The 19651-nt window shown below is 37.2% G+C and overlaps 1 long non-coding RNA gene across 1 annotated transcript; it reads left to right on the top strand.

The window, feature by feature from the left end:
• Positions 1 to 10516: 10516 nt before the first annotated feature.
• LOC106944096 (uncharacterized) lies at positions 10517 to 15785 on the top strand. Its single transcript, XR_001424113.1, has 3 exons — positions 10517 to 10605; positions 13526 to 13528; positions 15775 to 15785. It is a non-coding gene; the product is annotated as an uncharacterized LOC106944096 (long non-coding RNA).
• The last annotated feature ends 3866 nt before the right edge of the window (positions 15786 to 19651 follow it).

Here is a 19651-nt window from a genome sequence, read left to right as displayed (position 1 = left end):
GTTTACTCAAAACACATCACTGGTGACCTACCAGCCAAAGAAAGGACACTATTGTCCTCAGGAGGACATTACAAAACCTGTGCCCCAAAACACAAATCAAGAAATGTAACAGTACAACGGAGCTGGATAAGTAGGAGACAAAGCCAGTTAGAACTGGCTAAAAATAATATAAGAAAAACAATTTAATTTTTGTGAAGGGGCAGTAATGTGGGTTTTCCAGCTACATAAAATCATGTTATAACACAATCAACTATTTTACCTCCAGTTGTTACAAATGTTGTGCATATCAAATATGACTTGACAAATTACAAATTTGACTTCATAATTTATACACCTTGAAATAGGGTTTCTGTTGCTTTAAGAAAATCCTTTCCAACATTTCACCTCCAGGAAGTCATCACAACATCCCTCCTGTTATCATTTAACAGCATTTTTACCAGCGTTGCACTGAGAAGTAGTTCATATAATGAGCTCAGCAGATGCACAGTTCCACCAGGGGTTTGCTAATTGCTGTTAGCTAGTCTGAAGGAGCTTAGGCAGAAGCTCAGAAACTTGGAAGCTGCAGCTCTGTGGAAGAGCTGCGTCCTTGAAGGCGGTGCTAAGCTTCACTAGGTGTTTTGCACAGCTGAATGGTTGTCATGGAGATTAAAGGATTTCACAAACATGCATTAAAGAATCAAGACAACACTACAGGTATGTTTTGATGAAGAAATAACATTATAACATGATGTAAAGCTCAGAAAAGTGGATTTCACTTAACACCGCCCCTTTAAGACAAATTCTGGAAGTAACTCAACTTGTTCTGATAATTATTTGCTCGAGATTTTATTTGGTGGTGTCAAAATGATAGACAACTGAAAACTACTGCAATCACTTTCTATTTTTCTTCTCAATGACATTAGCAGCCAAGCTCTGTTAATGTTTGACTCAGGTGTGCTGAAGCAGAGACGCATCTAGAACTGGAAAGACATCGGACCTGGAGGCCTGGAGTTGAAGAGCACCGGTTTGTGCCATACAAACACTAAGAAGATATACCAAAGTTTGGTTGTACCTTTTAAAAAATGTAAAAAAAAGAAAAAAAAAGAAAGAAAAAAGTTTCTGGGGCTATGAAGGTGGTGTACATTAGATAGTAATAAGGAAACTGCTCTCACCTTTGTGAATAGAGACATGCTTAGCTTCTGTATTGACGGATCCAAGAAAATTAAGAAAGAAAACCATATAATGAAAATAAATGGATAGTTATTTTTAGCCCTCCAGTGACACATTCAGGCCATCCAATCCATCCCTTCGACAGACAGATGATGGTGTCTATATGTGAAATTAGTCGGAGCCTCAACTGTGGCTTTTTTTTTTTTTTTTTTTTACTTTTAATGACTGTGCTAATTAACAACTCTTCCTCAGCTCTGGGATAAAATGTGGAAAGAGATGATGGATAGGCTTTGAGACAAAAAAAGAGAGGGAACCCAGAAAGACGGACAGGAAGCCCCTGCTAACAGATGCGGTCAGCTCTCCGTTCCAGTCGGGGGCCTTTCAGCAAAGGTCCAGGCAGATAAACTTCCTCCTAATGAGGGAGCAAGATGGCTGTCGGACATGCTGAGAAGCTATTATTAGTTCTTACTTGGCTTGCTGGAGGAAAATGGATTCACTATGACTAAGCATATACAGTCATCCACATGTTAGTATGTAAAGCACCTTAAAAATCTTATTTTCCTCTCTGTAGAACGCCTTGATGTCAATATGACAGGACAGAATTTTTGCTGTCTAACATTTGAAATGGTGCATTTTAAAATCTGTATTTTGCCTCATCACGCTGTACTTCATGACAATAAATGGTTGAATGTGCGACTCGTTGCCAGAGCATAATTATATCCCAAACATCTGATGGAGGCAGCAAACCAGTAATTATTAGAAACTGCAAACACTAGTGGTTTTAAACAGTTTTTCCTGAATTCATTTAGACTTTTTGTCCTCAACATTTGCCATCTTTTTCCATCAGCGTTAAACTGAGTGAGCCTTTCATCCTTTTTTTGATAAAAAAAAAAAAGATGAACCTGGTATGTAAAAATTTTTATCTGTAGCGTCTGAACCTGGCAACAGGGACTATCATAACAGTTTGAGGTAAGGTTGTTTTGCAAAAATGCACTCTTGTATTCACACATAGATTCATTCTGAAGGCCAACCAGTATTTGACAAAATACATTAGGATATTGATTTTTACCTCATGGTTTTATTGAACAAAGCCTAACAGTGAAAGTATTGATGTATTGCACTAATTTGCAGTTACAGCACTGAAAACATATGAGCCTCATTTAGTTATGTCTGTTAATGTCTGCTCTCTCAATAAATCTTGCATATTTTCACTGAACTTATATAGCGCTTTTCCAATCATTTTGACCAGTCAGAGCAATTTATACTAGAGTCACAGTCACAAATACACACACTGATAAGCAGATCAGTAGTCAACTTTGGGTTAAGTGCCTTGCCCAGGGGAACATCAACATGTGAAGGAATGTGAGGAAGCTGAAATCAAACCTACAACCTTCCAGCAAACGTTTTATAGAGTAGCCATCTACGAAACGTTTGCTGGAGTTGGGCACCAGCAGCCCTTATGACCCCATTTGGACCTGAACAGAGCTGAGGACGAGAGCTGTCCTCACAACTGAACAGATTTAAAGAAAATTTGCAGGTAAACAATGTTTGCCAACTGTTGGGGTGGGAAGCTGACAGACTCATCCTGAAGGAAGCTCAGTGCTGTGATTGAGTCAAATGGAGTTTCGATGCAACTGGAACAGATTTATTAGGTTTAATGCAGGAAAATCTCACAAATGTGGAAAAGGTTTTGAAATTATTTATATTGATGCCAGTTTTTTTTTCTTTTCACAAAACATTGCATTGTAACAGGAGAGTGTAGGCTATTTAGAGCAGCTGTCCCTGTGTATGTACTGTATCCATTCCATCTCCCAGAGGAGCACATGACATTTGGATCTACAAGTTAAGCAATTTGCAAACCTGATCAGGCAAGGTAGACCAAAATAAATCACTTGGCAACAGTTCACCAAGAAACAATGCTTGTCCACATGACACACTCAGTGCTTCTTTCAGCAGATAAAGCTGATAAATCTGCAGTGACATTGTTAAAAATGCAGTGATGCAATGTTTTCTGGATGAACTATTTCAAATATTAGGAGTGACTTTTCTAACAGTAATCAGATTGTTGGTCATGTTCAAAGAGCAGTTTCGCTCTTGGTTGACATGAGGGGATTCCCCCCCGGTCACATGGCTAAAGTCAGTGCAGTCATTGTTGTACCAAATAACACCAGCCTACCCTTAGAGTGTTCTTTAATTCTCACAGTTGTTATTTTAATGAGGTTTACTTGCTATTTTTAATCTAGGCCTCTAATCCGTGTGACTTTAAATGAAACTAGTCTTCTTAGAAATGGTCAGTGGATTTGTAACTGCAGCTGAAAAGTCCCTAAACATAAAGGTTACAAATGTAAGCTTTGTAACCTGTTTCACATGGAGCTTACCATGTGAAACAGAAAAGGCCAAATGCCTTTGTTTAATAATCATATGACAAGCAAATTGCATTTTTAATTCTCTGATTAGACCTCAACGTCAAACAAAATGCATAAAAAAGCAATAATCAGTTTTCCACTTTTATCTTCACTACAATTAACATTTAAATTTCCAGGTTCTCCTTCAGCCTGATAAGTGAAGGACACTCAGGGCAGACTTAGGAAAATCATTCACCTTAATTACAACATCTAATTCCAAATTAGTTTTTGTTTCCATTACTTATGAAGATAAAAGTGTCTGCACAGTGAGACTGTTGCCCTGCAGCATGAAGGTCCTGGGTTCGAATCCCAGCCCAGTCTTTCTGCACAAATGATTGTTGACTAGTTCACCTGCGATTGGTTAATTAATCCCTTGTGACAAAAAGCTGGTCGCTGACAATGACTGCTATTAGTTCTAGCTAAGTAGTGAACATAACACGCTAAATCTTAAATGTATTACTGAAATCTAAAAAAATAAAGGGATGCAATTGTCATGACATGTTAAGATAAGGACTCAAATGCAAGAGACATAGTGAAGATGTGGTGATTTAATGAAAAAAGAAGCCAACTTACAAAACATACAAAAATTAAGAGAAACTCCAAAATAATCCAAAAAAGGCAAAGTAGGAGACACAAGGAAGAGACTGAAGTTGACGAGGCAAACAGTAATGACTGACCATGAGCTGCTGGGAGGCTGAGCTGGAACTAAAGACCTGAGCTGATGAGTCAAGTGATCACAGGTGTGAGTGAAGTGAGCAGGAGCCAGACTGACGGGAGAGAGAAAGAAGGTGGCACCGGGGGCGAGGGAGATAATATAAAAATATAAACACTAAGGAATAACTAGACCTAATGAAATGAAACCTAATAAAACTAGAGTAACAAAAAAAATAATAACTCTAAGAAATAAACATAACTAAAAATACTATGAGAAGCTTAATTGGTAACACTTTATTTGAAGGAGGTTGAATAAGACGGACATGACACTGTCATAAACATGACATAACACCTGTCATGAACATGAATAAGCCTTCATGAATATTTATGACTGTTGTCATAAAGTGTCATTCGGTAAATTATGACACTTTTAATACAAAGTTGACATTATTTAAAATGTCTTTGTTATGACAACTTGACATTAACCAAGAAATCATTACTGATATAAATTTGTTATAAAAGAATTACTGATTGCACTTTAAAAAATAGGTAACTTTATGTGATTAAAAATAAAGTTTAAACAGTAATGATTTCGGTGATCAAATAATCAGCGAATTATTTGGTTATTCTAACCTTCAGTTAGAATAACTGAAGGTGTTGAGCAAAATGTACATTTTAGACTCATGCATGAACTTTTAGCAACCTCATAAGCTCACTTCATTCTAACTCAGCATCTTTCTTCCTTTCTTTGTTTCTTTTTTTCACACATCATGTGCCAACTAATCTTATCAGAATTCACACAGACATTCTCTGGAGCTATATTATGTTGACAGCTTTAAACCATTCGTTATTTGACAACTCTGCTTCTCTTAAAGCAACCAAGTCAACCTAGCTGTGTCTGAATCAGGATTAAAGTGTAGTTAAAAAAAAATCAACACAGATGGGAGGTGAGTACATAGTGGTGTGTTTGTGTGTTCAGTTGGCTTGCTTCCTGCATGGTTGGCATATTCTCAGTTGGATGAGCGGACATTTATGTGATGTCAGCACACATTAACCCATCTGAAAATACATGGGAAACAAACAGAGACACATCTGCCCAGTTCCCACCAGCTCAAAGTAACAAGCTTCTGAATGGAAAGGCTAGCTGAACAGATCCTAAAATAGAAATGGGTAGTAAAGAGCAGGGGGTGTAAGGATGGGTGGTCCTGGCACTCTGGGCGAAATTGAAAAATGTGAAAATAAATGTTATTGCATTTTACAGTGATGCTCCAATGTAATAGTTTGCATTTTCCAAAAGTTGTTTAAAAATGTAAACATAATCCTACAGAATAAAGACCAAACGCCATGCTGCTTGGCCATTTGCTAATCGGTATACTAAATAAATGTAATTTTTAACAAATGGTAAAGAAAAAACACGTAGAGTCTACATCTACGTCGTTTTTAGAATTTGCTGTGTTTCCAAGTCTATAATATGTTTATAAGCTTGGCGGCCCGTCAGGCTGGTAGTACACTAGGGGAAACCATGAGCAGTGATTTTATTCCAAAGTATATTGTTTTATAAATACTGAAAATATACATATTTCAGAGGAATTAAAGTACTGAAAAAAAACATATATATAAAAGATAAAGCTCACATATTTTAAATGAATAGAGTTGTAAACTTGTTACTTAACAAAGTGCACTTTTAACTTTTACAATAGCACATTTTTGTTAACTGTAAGAATTCCTGGTTTTGAACTGGATTTATAACATTTTAGTTAATTGTGTGTTAAACATCATGACATGCATTTTTCCATGTCTTTGTTGTTGTTTTTATTTAATTTCTAAAACCTCTTTTAGTGATCTAAATCATGTGACCCGAGTCCCTCCATGAGAGTAGCGGTGGTGTAGCTGCACCTAAATATGGAACCTAAATACACTAAAGCGAAGTCGTTTTTCTGCTGAATTAACCGTCTCTCAAGTGGCCGGGAGTGAATGTTCGGGTCTGGATGCCTGATGGATGGTTTAGGTGAGCTTTTTCTCACATTAAGCGATTGACTCAGCTGGCTCTGTTTTTTTAATTATCACTGCAACCCTGCAGAACTGTTTAGCAGACTATCCTGCTCCAGTCCTCTGTTCGGTGCGATGAAACTGGCGGCCCCACTCTGTGTTTCTTACTCGTTCTCTAAAATCTCTCACCAAAGGCAGCGAAGGCTGCTGAGGCCCTCTGGGCTTTGTCAGCCAGTTACTGGCTCCCACGTTACACACAGTCGACTGTTTTTCCCCTGCTAAAGCCCCGTGGGCAGAGATGCTAATTTGAACAGTTTCTGGATGAGACAGCGCTGTGAGAATTGAAACTATCCATCCACAGAGAAAGACTTCCCTCCATGCTGTAATGCGCCTCCATCGTAAGCACGTGTGAGAGCTTGTTTTAGACACTTAAATTAGCCTGGCATCCTGTGTTACCTGGGGAGCAGAAGCTTTTTATAGGCTTTGGTCTCCCAAAAATAGCTTCACAACAGATTTGGTGATGTAAATTTTTAATGACGATCCAGGCTGGAGCTGGAAGTGAGATAAACAATATCTATGATAGAAAAACTTGTCTATCTGGCAAAAACAATTGTTGCGATTCACACAACTGTTTCACTGAAAAGGACTTTGTTTCGTTAACATGTTGATCAACTGAAGGTAAAGAGCCTAGAATGGGTCATCGCTTTGAGTTAAAGGATAATGGAGTCTCCACTAAGGCAGGAAGATCCTTGGAGCCATTCAGTTTGTTTTCCCTTCAATGACCCAAAATATGTTGGTTAGATACGCTGGAGACTCCAAATTCTGTTTTAGATACTTGGGTAACACTTTATTTGAAGGGGGTTGAATAAGACTGTCATGACACTGTCATAAACATGACATAACACCTGTCATGAACATGAATAAGCCTTCATGAATATTTATGACTGTTATCATAAAGTGTCATTCGGTAAATTATGACACTTTTAATACAAAGTTGACATTATTCAAAATGTCTTTGCTATGACAACTTGACATTAACCAAGAAATCATTACTGATATAAATTTGGTATTACTGATTGCACTTTAAAAATTAGGTAACTTTATGTTATTAAAGATAAAGTTTAAACAGTAATGATTTCTTGGTTCATGTCAAGTTGTCATAACAAAGACATTTTAAATAATGTCAACTTTGTATTAAATGTGTCATAATTTACCGAATGACACTTTATGACAACAGTCATAAATATTCATGAAGGCTTATTCATGTTCATGACAGGTGTTATGTCATGTTTATGACAGTGTCATGACAGTCTTATTCACCCCCCCTTCAAATAAAGTGCTACCGATACTTGATACAATTTCCAATATTGTGGCAAGATTATTTGAAGGCACTGGTTTCATACAAGTTCAAAAAAAAAATAAAATAAAATAAAAAAAAAATATATGTGGAGCTCTACCCAGCCCACTTTTTTATTTTCTAATGTAAAAGTGACTCAAGACAACACTTGGTATAAATGTTAACATCCTTTCTGGGAGCATGGACCTTTGATTGAGTGTTACAATTATTTCATCTTATTACAATTGCTTATCTCAGTGGGCCACTGTGTGCTTCCATTTGCCTATCAATTTACTGTTGATACAAATCAGTGTTATCACTGAGGAAAAAATAAAAAAAATCATTCTAGAGTAAAATAATGTGTTTCAAAATAAACATGGGTCTGGCACTTGAGTGTATTTTTACACTGCAAACAATGATCTGACCATCTTTATTTTCTTTTTCTTGTAGCCTGTTGATTTTATCAAGATATTGATTATTGTGGGCACATATAAGGTTAGTTGGTCTGGTCTGTCACTGTGTGGCACTACAATAGTCTGTATATTCTGGGGTACTAATCTTCCTTGTTGCTGAGGAATGGAGTTCGGCACTAAGCCCCTTTGACCCTGAAACCTTGAGTAGATATAAGTGACTATAGACAAAAGATGGATAGATGTCTGATGTAGAATCATAGAACCCCCCCAAGATTCCTAAGTGGTATTTACATATCTTACCATTTAAGCTCTGCAGTCTTCTAAGGACACCAGCAGAGCCTTCATCAGGCTGAGTCAACTCAAACTCAGCACAGATTATAGCGTTGTTTTCAAAGTCAGTCTATGTCACTGTCCAGTTAAGGCCTGTTTTTTAAAAAAAGAAAATGTGTATGGACCCAGATGCTTAGGGTGCATTCACACCAGCCAGTCCACTTTATTCAAACTCTAGTTTGTTTGTCTAGAAAGTTTGGTTTGGTTGCTGAGGTGTGAAAGCACAGTCAAACTATGTATAATGTGGACCAAAAACGCAAACCTCGGTCTCGGTTCGATTAAAGTAAACTCTGGTGCGGTTCGAATGCATTTGTGAACCAGACACCGCTCCACAAGCTGTGAGTGAACTACAATACAGGGCATTCTGGGTAAATACAACCAAAACAAACTTGTGAGTCTAGCACTACAGGGAATCGATGGCTCATGGTCTTTTATCAGAGACAAAAGAGGAATCTACTGCCGCTGTAATCTGATGCTACTCCATTTTTGTTTACATTTTGTGAAGAATGAAATTGTGCTCAGCGTCTTCTTTGGAAGTTCTTGGTGTAGTGTCACCACAGGCAACAGGGTGAACAGGTCTTTCAATTAGTTTGGATCGTTTGACACAGTGCAGTGTGAAAGTGAACCGCACCAGCTGAAAATGTAACACATGTTGCAATTTTGGACCCAAATCGAACTGAGACATTTAGGATACCGTACTTAAGGACACTAAGGGTGTTTTAACAGTAGTCTGGTAGACTTCTGAACTATCTTAAAAACTTTAAAACACCCTTAGTGTCCTACCCAAAGCATGATTATAGGAGCTCTACCTTGCCACCGTCTATGATAGAGAAAAATGAGAAACTGACATACCAAGCTATCTCAAGTCACACCATAAAGGAGAAGTCTACATTTTTAAATCACAGCCCAAAGTCTAAAGCAGTTAGTTGTCAAGCGGTGTGTCAAGTTCTGTTTTCTCTGAGCTCTGGAGTAAAATGTGCAGCAGTCTGTTTAACAATAGACCAAACTGAATCAGCATTCAGGGCTCTGATTCTAAGGACATCTCACAAAAATATTCCAAAAGCAAAAAAAGAACGGAGTTCTTTGTCAGTGTTTTATTGTTTTTAATTGCTGTTGCTGTAGAGCAATACAACTGAAGGCCTGATTTTGTGAGTCACTGAAAGCACCACTCCATAAGGTTTACATGATGCTCCTGAACTTGTGTAGAATAAGGAGTAATTTCTGAGATGCCTTGATGCACATCCAACAGAACTACTGGTTGTCTTGTTTCTCTTTATCATCTTTTGTTGGAAAACTTAATATTTTATCTAGGGCAGGCAGAATGCTGTAGGTGCAAATGTTTTGTAAAGACAGTGCTTTTAGAAGAACATCATGCTGCAGGAAACAGTGTTCTCAATTTCTTTCATCTTTTGTACCACATGCACAGTAAATGGAAACTGGAAATTGCAATGACATGTTTGTTCTTCGCACAGTACCGTCTTAATCTCTATTTGCGAATGCAGTATCAAACTGTATTTACCGACAGTGGTTCTCAGAGCATTCCTGAACCCACGCAAGGATTTCTACCTTATAATTAGATCTGCTTTTAAACACAGTGCTGCCTGGGGGCTCGATAAGGCCGTTCAGCTGGGTTTTTTTCAGCCTTGTCTTTGGCACACAGAGATGTATCTGGGCTCTTTGAACCTCTTGTACAGTACATGGTGAAAACTTTAAATTCTCTTTGTCCACGTGTTTAAATATTTTTACGTTTCTGACTGTGTGGGGAAATAGATGCCAACTTCTGAAGTTGTGGGCGCTCCATATTTTTAACTCTGATACTCAACCTTTTACAATCCAAATATATACATATACACATACACTTTATATATAGTGCATGAAAGTATTCATATGTCTTTTGTTGGAATTAAACTGAAAAAATATGAAGATATTACACTATTATCTTCATATAATACAATTATATGAAAAATGCTATAATTCATATGATTACAATATATTATATGAATTATAATCATGTAAAGGTAAAGTTAAACTATTAAAAAAGTTGTCTTTAAAAGGTTGAAGTTAACCTTTTTCAAATTAATTGGTGCATTCTAACTGTACTAATTTATTTTGGCAATTTATATATTTTTGCTTTTATGTCTAATTCTGTCACTTTCAGTCCTCCATACACATGTATGTGTTTGCAGTCATTTTTCAGTGTATGAAGTGCAGGTGTAAATGCACCTGATCTGGTAGGCGTGGCCAGCAACAACTTATTTGGATTTAGAGTAACAGGAGACCCTAAAGCAGCTCATTGTTAAAGCAGCTCAAAACAGGCAGAACTGAGCAGGTCAAATATCAATATCCATAAATGATTTTGATGAAAAACAGATTTTGTATAGCCATACATGAATCCTAAGCTGTCCAAGAATACATTCCTTTTTTATTTTTTTAATTGCAAAACATACAAAAAAAATCATCATAATTGGACATTTATGTGTGGAATTCTGAGAAAACAAATTAATTTAATAAAATTCAGAAAAAGTCTTAATGTAACTAATGTGGAAAAAGGGAATGCTGTGAATACTTTGCACTGTATTTTCCTCATTTGTTTAGAAACCTCCCCAGCTCAGCTCAGGGCAAGCTGTTGTCATGGCAACACCTGTCCCCTCAGATTACAGATAATGTCACAGGAACTAATTCAGAAAAAGAGGTTTTAGCTGACTAATGACAGCTGTAACTATTTTTTATTTATTTTTTTATTATTGTTTATTTTTTTACAGGTAAGACCTTTCCTGGAGAATCATTCCAGGAAAAACAATGAACCAATAGACACTCTCCATGAAATCCATGTATAATTTCCAGTCAGATCTGTGAGCATAAGCACTGTGGCATATGGTGACCAGTTTGTGCGGTCAAAACTGTTGACCCATATTTGAATTCATGGCACCTGCACAGATCATTAGAGCATACGAGCTTAAATGAGGAGAAAAACAGCCGAGCATCCCATTCACCCAACATCCGCGACCAAACTTCACAACAAGCAGGTTTGCATTGAAACATTATGCCTGGGTAACTATGCATCTAAGGACTTTACTAAATAGAAATGAGAGAATGCGATGTTAAATGTCAGATGGTTACAAAGATGGAAGCTTACGTTAGTTTTCACAAGTCTTATATAATCCATTTGATTTTCAGATATGCTATAATTAGAGTGATTGCTTTTTATTATTTCAATAAAGGAAAGGAAAAATGGATCCAAGCAGAGGATTTACAGTGGTATTCATAAGAAAACAGAAAAAAAAGAACTTTATGAGGAAAAGAAAATGGCTGCAACTAACATATTGTGTTTATCTGCTCTGGTAGCTCATGTGTCATTCAGGAACTTGCTAATGTCTGGGATGAACAATACATTTTGGGTATGAATGCATAAAACGGATAAATTTCAAAACAATCCCTGTCATTCAATAAATCAGCAGAGTCTGAAGCACTTAATCTCATGCATATTTAATGAGGATATATTAAAAACGTGCTCACTCATATTGGGCACGCTCAGCTGTGTGCTGATGCTATATTTAGAGCCTCCCTCCACTGTTTCTGGCTCGGCACGTGAGGCTTTGGGAATGTCAACAAAAGGCAGCAGATAACAAGATGGAAAATGGGAAATGTCAGAGATGACAGAGCTGCTGTAAGTATCTGGGTGGATTTTTTTTGTAAATATTGTCACCTTGATTAGCGTCAGGCTTAGAGGTGAAATACTGGCCTTTTGCCTGTCAGGCACAGGCACGGTTATTTAGGTTTAACTCTCCTTATCCCCAACCTGTGTGATATGATTTGGAGGAATGCTATTTTTAGGACAGTGTAGTCATGTGTGAAGCCACAAAGATAAAAGAGAAACAGAAAGCAAGAATGCAAAGAAACTAAAGCTAATGATCAGATATCTGCAGATTGGAATGGTATTTGTTTTCTTACAATATATCTTTATGTGAAAAAGTCAACATTTTTGTCTCAGGGAGTGTTGTTAGTATTCATTTTTATATCATCTTTATTTCATTTTCAATAATTAATCTCAAACTGAAAGACAGAGAGTCAGCTGCCTTCTGTCCACATTGTTATTCTATAGTTCTCTATAAGCATGATATTTCTGAAAAATGTACTACTCAGAACAACATGACTGACAGATTTCACAGCTAACTTGTTTCACATGCAGATACACATTTTGTCCATACTCTACCGTGAATTTTTATAGTGCCAGGTTCTCCTGCCCGTCCAGCACTGATCTTCCTGACCTGTCCCACTCCTGGCTTCCTTCTCATCTCATTATCTCCCTCAGTTCTCGCCAGATTGCGCGCTGGTCTTGGCCGTCCATTTTCAGCTTTTGTTGTGCCAGCCAGCTTTGCTTCCTGCTCATGACCTTTTAGCCTGTTGCTGGCTTCTGATCTCTGCCAATGTTATATTGATTGCTTGCCCTTCTGGTTTGATCCTCAGATATTTTTTTTTCTTTCTACAAGGAAAGGATCAAACTGCATTTTATCTCCGTATCTATGTAGGTCAGCCCTTCCTGAGCTTTTGTTTCTGGGAAAAAATGAAAAAAAAATGCTTTTTTCCTCTGATTTTCCACTACAGTCGACAATAAAAGGAAGTACTTTTAAGGTTTACTTAGCCCAAATGGTGCTGCTTCTGTAACAAAAGTAGAGGTTGTAGTTCAGAAAGTTCAAGTCTTAGTGTTTCAGAAGGCAGAAGGCCTCCATTATATTAGCTTGAAATGTGAACATTTTGACATGACATTTACTAAGTGGGGAACTCAAAACTGCCTCAACAACAAAAGGAGTCAATGGAAGACATTTGGGTCTACGATCAGGACACTTTGTGGCTTTGTGTACACCTCCTATTGGAGGATTTTTAGGGACGAGAGGAGAAACCAGTAAAAATCAAGAACTCATTCAATAGACAATATGCCTTCTGCCACAGAGACGCATTGAGGTGTTAGTGGAGGTTGGGATATCTGGCATTTCCTTTCTCAACTTATTTCTGTTACTGGACTTTGAAAAAGTGAAAGGGAATGGATGGATTACTCTGAAGACAAGAGCAGGTTCCTCCACAGGGCAGACATTCCAAACCATCTGAATGAATATTTGTCTGTGCAGAGAGAACACCTGCATAGCATACCATGAATGCTAATGTACAGTAGGATACTTTCTAAAATGTAGCACAAGTACATTGTATGCTGTACCAGTAAGTTGAGAGACTCGTGTTTTATCCAGTATGAGACTGTCCTGCTCACACCATTTGAACTTACAAACAAACCAACAGGACTATGTGACACTGGAGTCAATGACTGACGGTGTCATTGACTTCCACTGTCATTAGCTGAGCTGTAAAAGTACACGTGCAAAGGTGTTCATAGTAACAGGCAATGCATAAACACCACATTATTTACTGCTCTCCTTCACTTTGAACACAGAGTTTCAGTGATACTCATGTGGCCCTCCAGTGTTTGGCTCAAGAAAGTTGGCTCTGTGCTGGATGGAACTTCAGACTCCCTGGAGCAAAAAGCAACAACAAAAAAAGTTGGTAAAGTAGATGGACAAATAACCTTCTGGATGATAAAACAAAGGTTATGGGACTCAGGAAAACTGACAGGTAAACAACGGAAGAACAAAACAGGAAAACAATGAAGAGGAACAACAGAAATAAACTGAGAACAACAGAGAGTTGTGTAAGGGAGGTCGAGGATTCAGTGGAGAACCAGAACCCAGAAGCTTATATACACTGATAGAGAGAAGAGATTGACACAGGAACCAGAGGAACTAATCAGAGGTAAGTTGAGGAAGGGAGAAACTCAGAGAGCTGAGACACAGAGACACTGTGAATGATCAGAAAAAAAAAAAAAAAAACTGACACTAAAATAAACAGTGAACTGAAAGAAACACTAGTCTAACACAATGTGTTAGCACAAGGAATTAGCACATTCCTTGTGCTAATTTATTCTCTACAAGTGAAGAGAATAAATTAGCACAAGGAAAAAATTAAAATGGCAAAATCCAAGCAAATAAACAATAAGGAAATAATTAAGCAGAAACCAAAGTTCTTACAAGATTATACCACTTATAGCAATATATATTGATGCTGCTGATAATATACAGAGGTTAAATCAAAAATAATGCTGATGGTTCAATTAGAGTTTTGGGAAAATGTATTGGCTTGTAGAAAATCAGAATAATATAACTATAGGAAATATAACTAAAAGATAGTAACAATGTTGTAGTAAAAATAAGAAGTACTGAATGATGGCAAAAGAGAAACAGAATTACAATTCATATAACAAACTTAGATTGTTTAATATACTTACCAACCATTTAGTGATAATATGCAGTGAAAAAATATTTCTCTGCAACATTACAGTAACAACAAGGTCCCCTTGTACCAATATTGATTTTTTTTAATGGTATAAGTGTTATGAGGAAGATAAATAAGGAAACCAGAAAGAATTAAGGATTTCTTTTTGAACAATACATTTATCTAAACCCCACATAGTCTCTAACGTGTTTCATTATGACTACTTTGATAAGATATGATTTGATATGATGCGAAATTAAATCAACTGAGCAGTAACGCCATGACTGTTGTGGGAAAAACAGCTCAGGCTGTCAATGGTTCAGTCATCACAGCAACCATCAAACCCCCAAAGAAGTGAAAGCCACAGGGAGCAGTGATCAGACTGACAGAGGGCGAGAAATGATGGAGGGAAACTTAGAAAATGGGGAGATCATAAGAAAAAAAAACTATATTAACGTTTAAAAATATAATTAGCATGTAAAAGAGCAGCTTGTTAAACAATATCCTGAAAACAGACATAGGCGCCGATGGCAGTGACTTACTGACAGAGTTAGAACAGTATTGAAAATCTTTGGAGCTTATTATGCTGTCAGTCACTGCGGGGTTTAGCCTCTAATCCGATCCCAAACAGAACCCTAAATCCAGTCATCTTTATTCCTCTGCTCACTCGCTAATGTATTCCACTAAGGAATGGTGTACATAATGCGGGCATAAATCTTTTGCAATGATCACAGACGTCTGCTTAAGCTCGTTCCTCAGCTGGAGACACATTGTACCCGTCAGTGAGTAATTTGATGGGTGTATGGTGGTGGGAAGGGGGGCGAGGGGGAAATTAACTTTTTCCTCCATGTTCCATTTGTTGAGTGTATGCTTTATCCCCCTGTGTTCCTTCATGGGTGTGTGCCTTCTCTAACATTGGCAGCTCTGGTGTTAGACAAACACCTGACTCAGCACTGCACGGTCTGAAAGGTGACACAGTCATCTGCAGGGATGACACAACGCAACGCTGCACTCCAAAACGCTAAGAACAAGGCTGGACAGAAGAAATGGAATGTCATGGCATTACAGGGTTTCTTATAGCTCAGCAAGTGTCACCTTCATGATATTACTTTTAGTTGTTTTCATGACAACTTTGGATAGTTGGATCAATCTATACATCATCTGTGAAAATCCTAAACAGAAAATCACATTGCTGGTTTTCTGTTTAGGATTAGCACTTAGCAACTACAATAATGGCCAGTTTTATTGTCATCCTTTTATAGACGTCTAAAAAAAAAGACTTAAAACAAACGCATGTATCTATGGGTGAATAATCTACATGTAAAGGTTTCTGCTTGTATAGTGTAGGTTTGAGATTGTGGAGCAGTGGGACTGTTTTGTGTCTTAAGGAGTTCTTTGAGGAAGGCGGGGTGGCGGGGCATCGCCATAGATGCAGTGATGTGAAAATCTTATGCTCACTCCTGGTGGCGACAGGAAGCCAGTAATGTGCTCATCAGAATCCTGGCTGCAACGTTTTGGATATATTGGAGCCTCTGCAGGCTCTTGCAGCCGCCTCTTAAGAATTATTAACCTTAACAATTGTGTTCACAGTGAAAAAGGGACTGTTGGCTGCGTTCGCTTCCTGTCTTCCCATTGTGCTCCGAGATTGGATGTCTGTGTGGGAGGCAGGCGAACAGGGCATAGTTAAAACACAACTCATTAAATCTGGAGAACACATTCTTCTGAGCGCTCTGTCTGCATACAATTAATTGGAACATATCAGAAATGTGTTTTGAGCCCAGCTGACTATGAGTCATATCAAAACGGGGAGTAAACATTAGCCATTGTAAGCCCAACCATTCAACAAATTGTGACATTAATTCATTGTCAACCAAAGTACTTTCTTCATTTGCTTCTCTAAGACAAGGTTATTGCAGACATTTAATCCAATTTCATCCTGTGGTGCTTGCGAGCAAAATGCTTAACCGTGAGATATGTGTGTTGTGATCTTTAACAAATAAGTTTTGAGATCTTTAATGCATCTCTACTGATGAGGTGATTCCAATACAAAATTGAAAACGTCATCCCGCTGAACTGAATTAAACTCTTGCATTACTGCCTGCATCAGCTGTCTGGTCAGCAGAAGTGTTTTATCCTTCACACTGCTTGGTGTCAGGTGTTTGTGTTTTCCTGTCAAGGTCTCGAAGCCCCGTCTATCAGGATGTCTCTATTGTTGTAATGAAACAGTTTTGCAACACGTCCGCATATGTTGTAGTGTTGCTCTTGGCGAGTTTGACGGTCATGAACGTGTCGAGGTGTTAAGTCTTATATTGTCGTACAATTTTTTTCTTTCAGTTTATTCCTGTGGTTTGTGTGTCAGTGTGTCTTGAAGTAGCCAAAGCAATAAATCTCTAAACGGCTGAAAGACAAGCTGTTGACATTGACCTAAGAAGTGACATACACTTTAGTAAAATACTGGACAAAGGTTTCCCTTCTGGAGTTCATTTATAATTTGAAAAACTATAATGGGTCATCACACACAATCGAGGTAGGACAGATAGATGATGGAATACATGGAAGTGGTGTTTGGGATGAATGACCTGTCAAACTAAACCTTATGTGTGAACTAACAGCATGAAGGACTTTCTCTCAGAAATGGCTGATAAAAGCAAAAAGCCTGCTGAGCCTGACTGAAGCTTTAGATGAACTCTACAGAAAGATATTCCTTTTTAAAGAGCCAAATGTTCCAAATTTCTTATTCAATTATCTTTAAAACATGTTCCATCTCATCATTATACTGTCATTATCAGCATGTTTCAGAGATAATGTTGTAAGGGAAATTAGGAAAAACATTTTTTGTGGTAAGACTATTAATAGAGTAAAGAGCAGTTGCAAAGAAACTTAGCAGAAATTGAACGTGTAAATAGATTTAGTTCTGATTTAGAAAATCAGAACTAAATCCATGAAGACGTTTCAAGTAAAGTGGCAGATATATTTCACTGTTTATTCTGAGCTAATACTGACACGCTCAGGAATCTAAGTTTGTGGTTCTCTGAAAAATGTTGTAGTTAGACTTACTGATATTGTTCCAGTACTACAAAGCTTTCTAAATTGGATTTCTGCATCCAATCCAATTAATTTATCTAATGATAGTTATTTATCATTAGATGCAATTTCGTTTTCATATATATTTGTAATTACTGTAGAATAATGTATTTTTTCCTTGAAAATAGCAAAGCTAAAATAGAAGAAGAAGAAGCTGGAGTCAGTGGAAGGAGTGTGTGAGGTCTCTACAACCATGACATTTCTTTGTTTTCAGCTAATGTGATGAAATGGGATACATTTGTTTGAGTAATAAAAGACAGCGTTTCTACAAAGATGACAAATTTACCGACATGGTTGGTGGTTGCTGAAGTACCTCAGGGTTCTACATTAGGTCTATTTTTTTCTTGTATATTAATTACCTTATATTTAAATATTTGCATTAAGATGTAATAAATTCAAACTATTTCTTTTTATAAAACACATTTAAAAAGTTGTGAACAGAATAAACTAACTTGATGTATTTTGGGTACTTGGGGAAAATTAATACCTGGAGCACACAGAATAAAGAGCAACATTAAGATAAACACTTGTCCTTTATCTTCTGGGGAAAATTGTCCCCAGAAAGCCACTTGATTACACAGGATCAGCTGATGTAGTTTGTCTCGTAGTAAACGTAGTCCAGTGTACTTTCCTCAACCTTGGATCTTGTTTCTGTTTTGTTTTTTGCTCAGACATAAAGTCCAGATCCTGCTGCCAAAGGGAGTGAGTAAAGAACAGTGCTCAGCTATGGCTTGTTCCAGAGGTTCTGTATGCACAGCTTGTTTATGCGAAGCACTTCCTGCTGATGCTCAGACCCAGAGAAACTGTTAGATTACAAATCTAGAGCAAACTTAGAAAGTACCATCTAGTTTATAGAATCATTGAGAACCAATGTCTAATTTTAATCAGAATAAGAATCCAGAAAAACCTCTACTAGTTTATTAATTATAGACTACTTATTTTTATTAAACATGGGGAACCAATATGTAGTTTTATACTTTTACCCTTTTATCTTTGCTGTTTTGTTTGTATTTCCTTCTAATTCATGTAAAGCACTTTGAACTGCCTTGTTGCTGAAAATGTGTTATATAAATAAAATGATCTTACCTCAACTAGGATTACTGGTTTTTAAATGCTTTATGTCTGGAGGTGAAGAGGTGAGTTGTTTTATATTCTTGTAGGTTGATTGTAATAATCTTGATTGTGCTAAGAAGTGACACACTGAGTCTGGTGGTGAAAACCTAACAATTAAGTTTATTTATAGAGCACCAACATAATAAACTTGATTATTATGTTTATTAATAATAAACAAAATATTATGTCTATTAATATTATGTTTATTAATATAAACATATTATCTGTTTTGTCGCCTTCAGACGACAAAAAAGTTTAATTCAGTCATACATATATTACAGTTGGTCTTAGTTATCAAACCGTACAGTAAGCTCAGTTAAATATCCAAAGTAGATTAAAAGGTTTCTAGGAAACCCGTCAGATTACAGGAAGAGAAGTCTTACAAGAGCTTTGCCCTGTGCCAACTTCCACAAAAACATCTTCTGATTGTATTGCTTCAATTATTTTGTATTTGGTCGAAACATGATTGTGTATCTGAACATTAGGCTATTTTTTAGAATCTATATCCACTAAAAAGTTTAATCACATCAGTGTTGATGTCTGTTAGTTGCTTTTCTTCATGTGACACGCTGATGTGTTCTGTCAGAGAATCCCATCCGTTGGGTAACAGCACCAGAGTAGGTGACTCGAAGAAACTGAAAAAAAAAAAAAATAGTTGGCTTTGTTTGGATGACTTCTGCTAAACCCCTTGAGGAGGTTGTGGAAAGAATTTTGCACAAGTTGCTCAACAAAGTAAACACTAACCTCCTCATAGCAATCCAATAAAATAACAGAGTGCCTATTTAGAAGCTCCTTCACTGTAGCTGAATTAATGACTGTCTAAAAGAGGTCATTTCTGTTCATGTTGGTGATCTTTGACA

Source organism: Poecilia latipinna, unplaced genomic scaffold, assembly GCF_001443285.1.
Source record: "Poecilia latipinna isolate Pla-1442-1.1 unplaced genomic scaffold, P_latipinna-1.0 Scaffold101, whole genome shotgun sequence".
NCBI lineage: Eukaryota > Metazoa > Chordata > Actinopteri > Cyprinodontiformes > Poeciliidae > Poecilia > Poecilia latipinna.
Note: the sequence above shows the minus strand (reverse complement) of the source record. Positions and strands in the feature narration are given on the sequence as shown.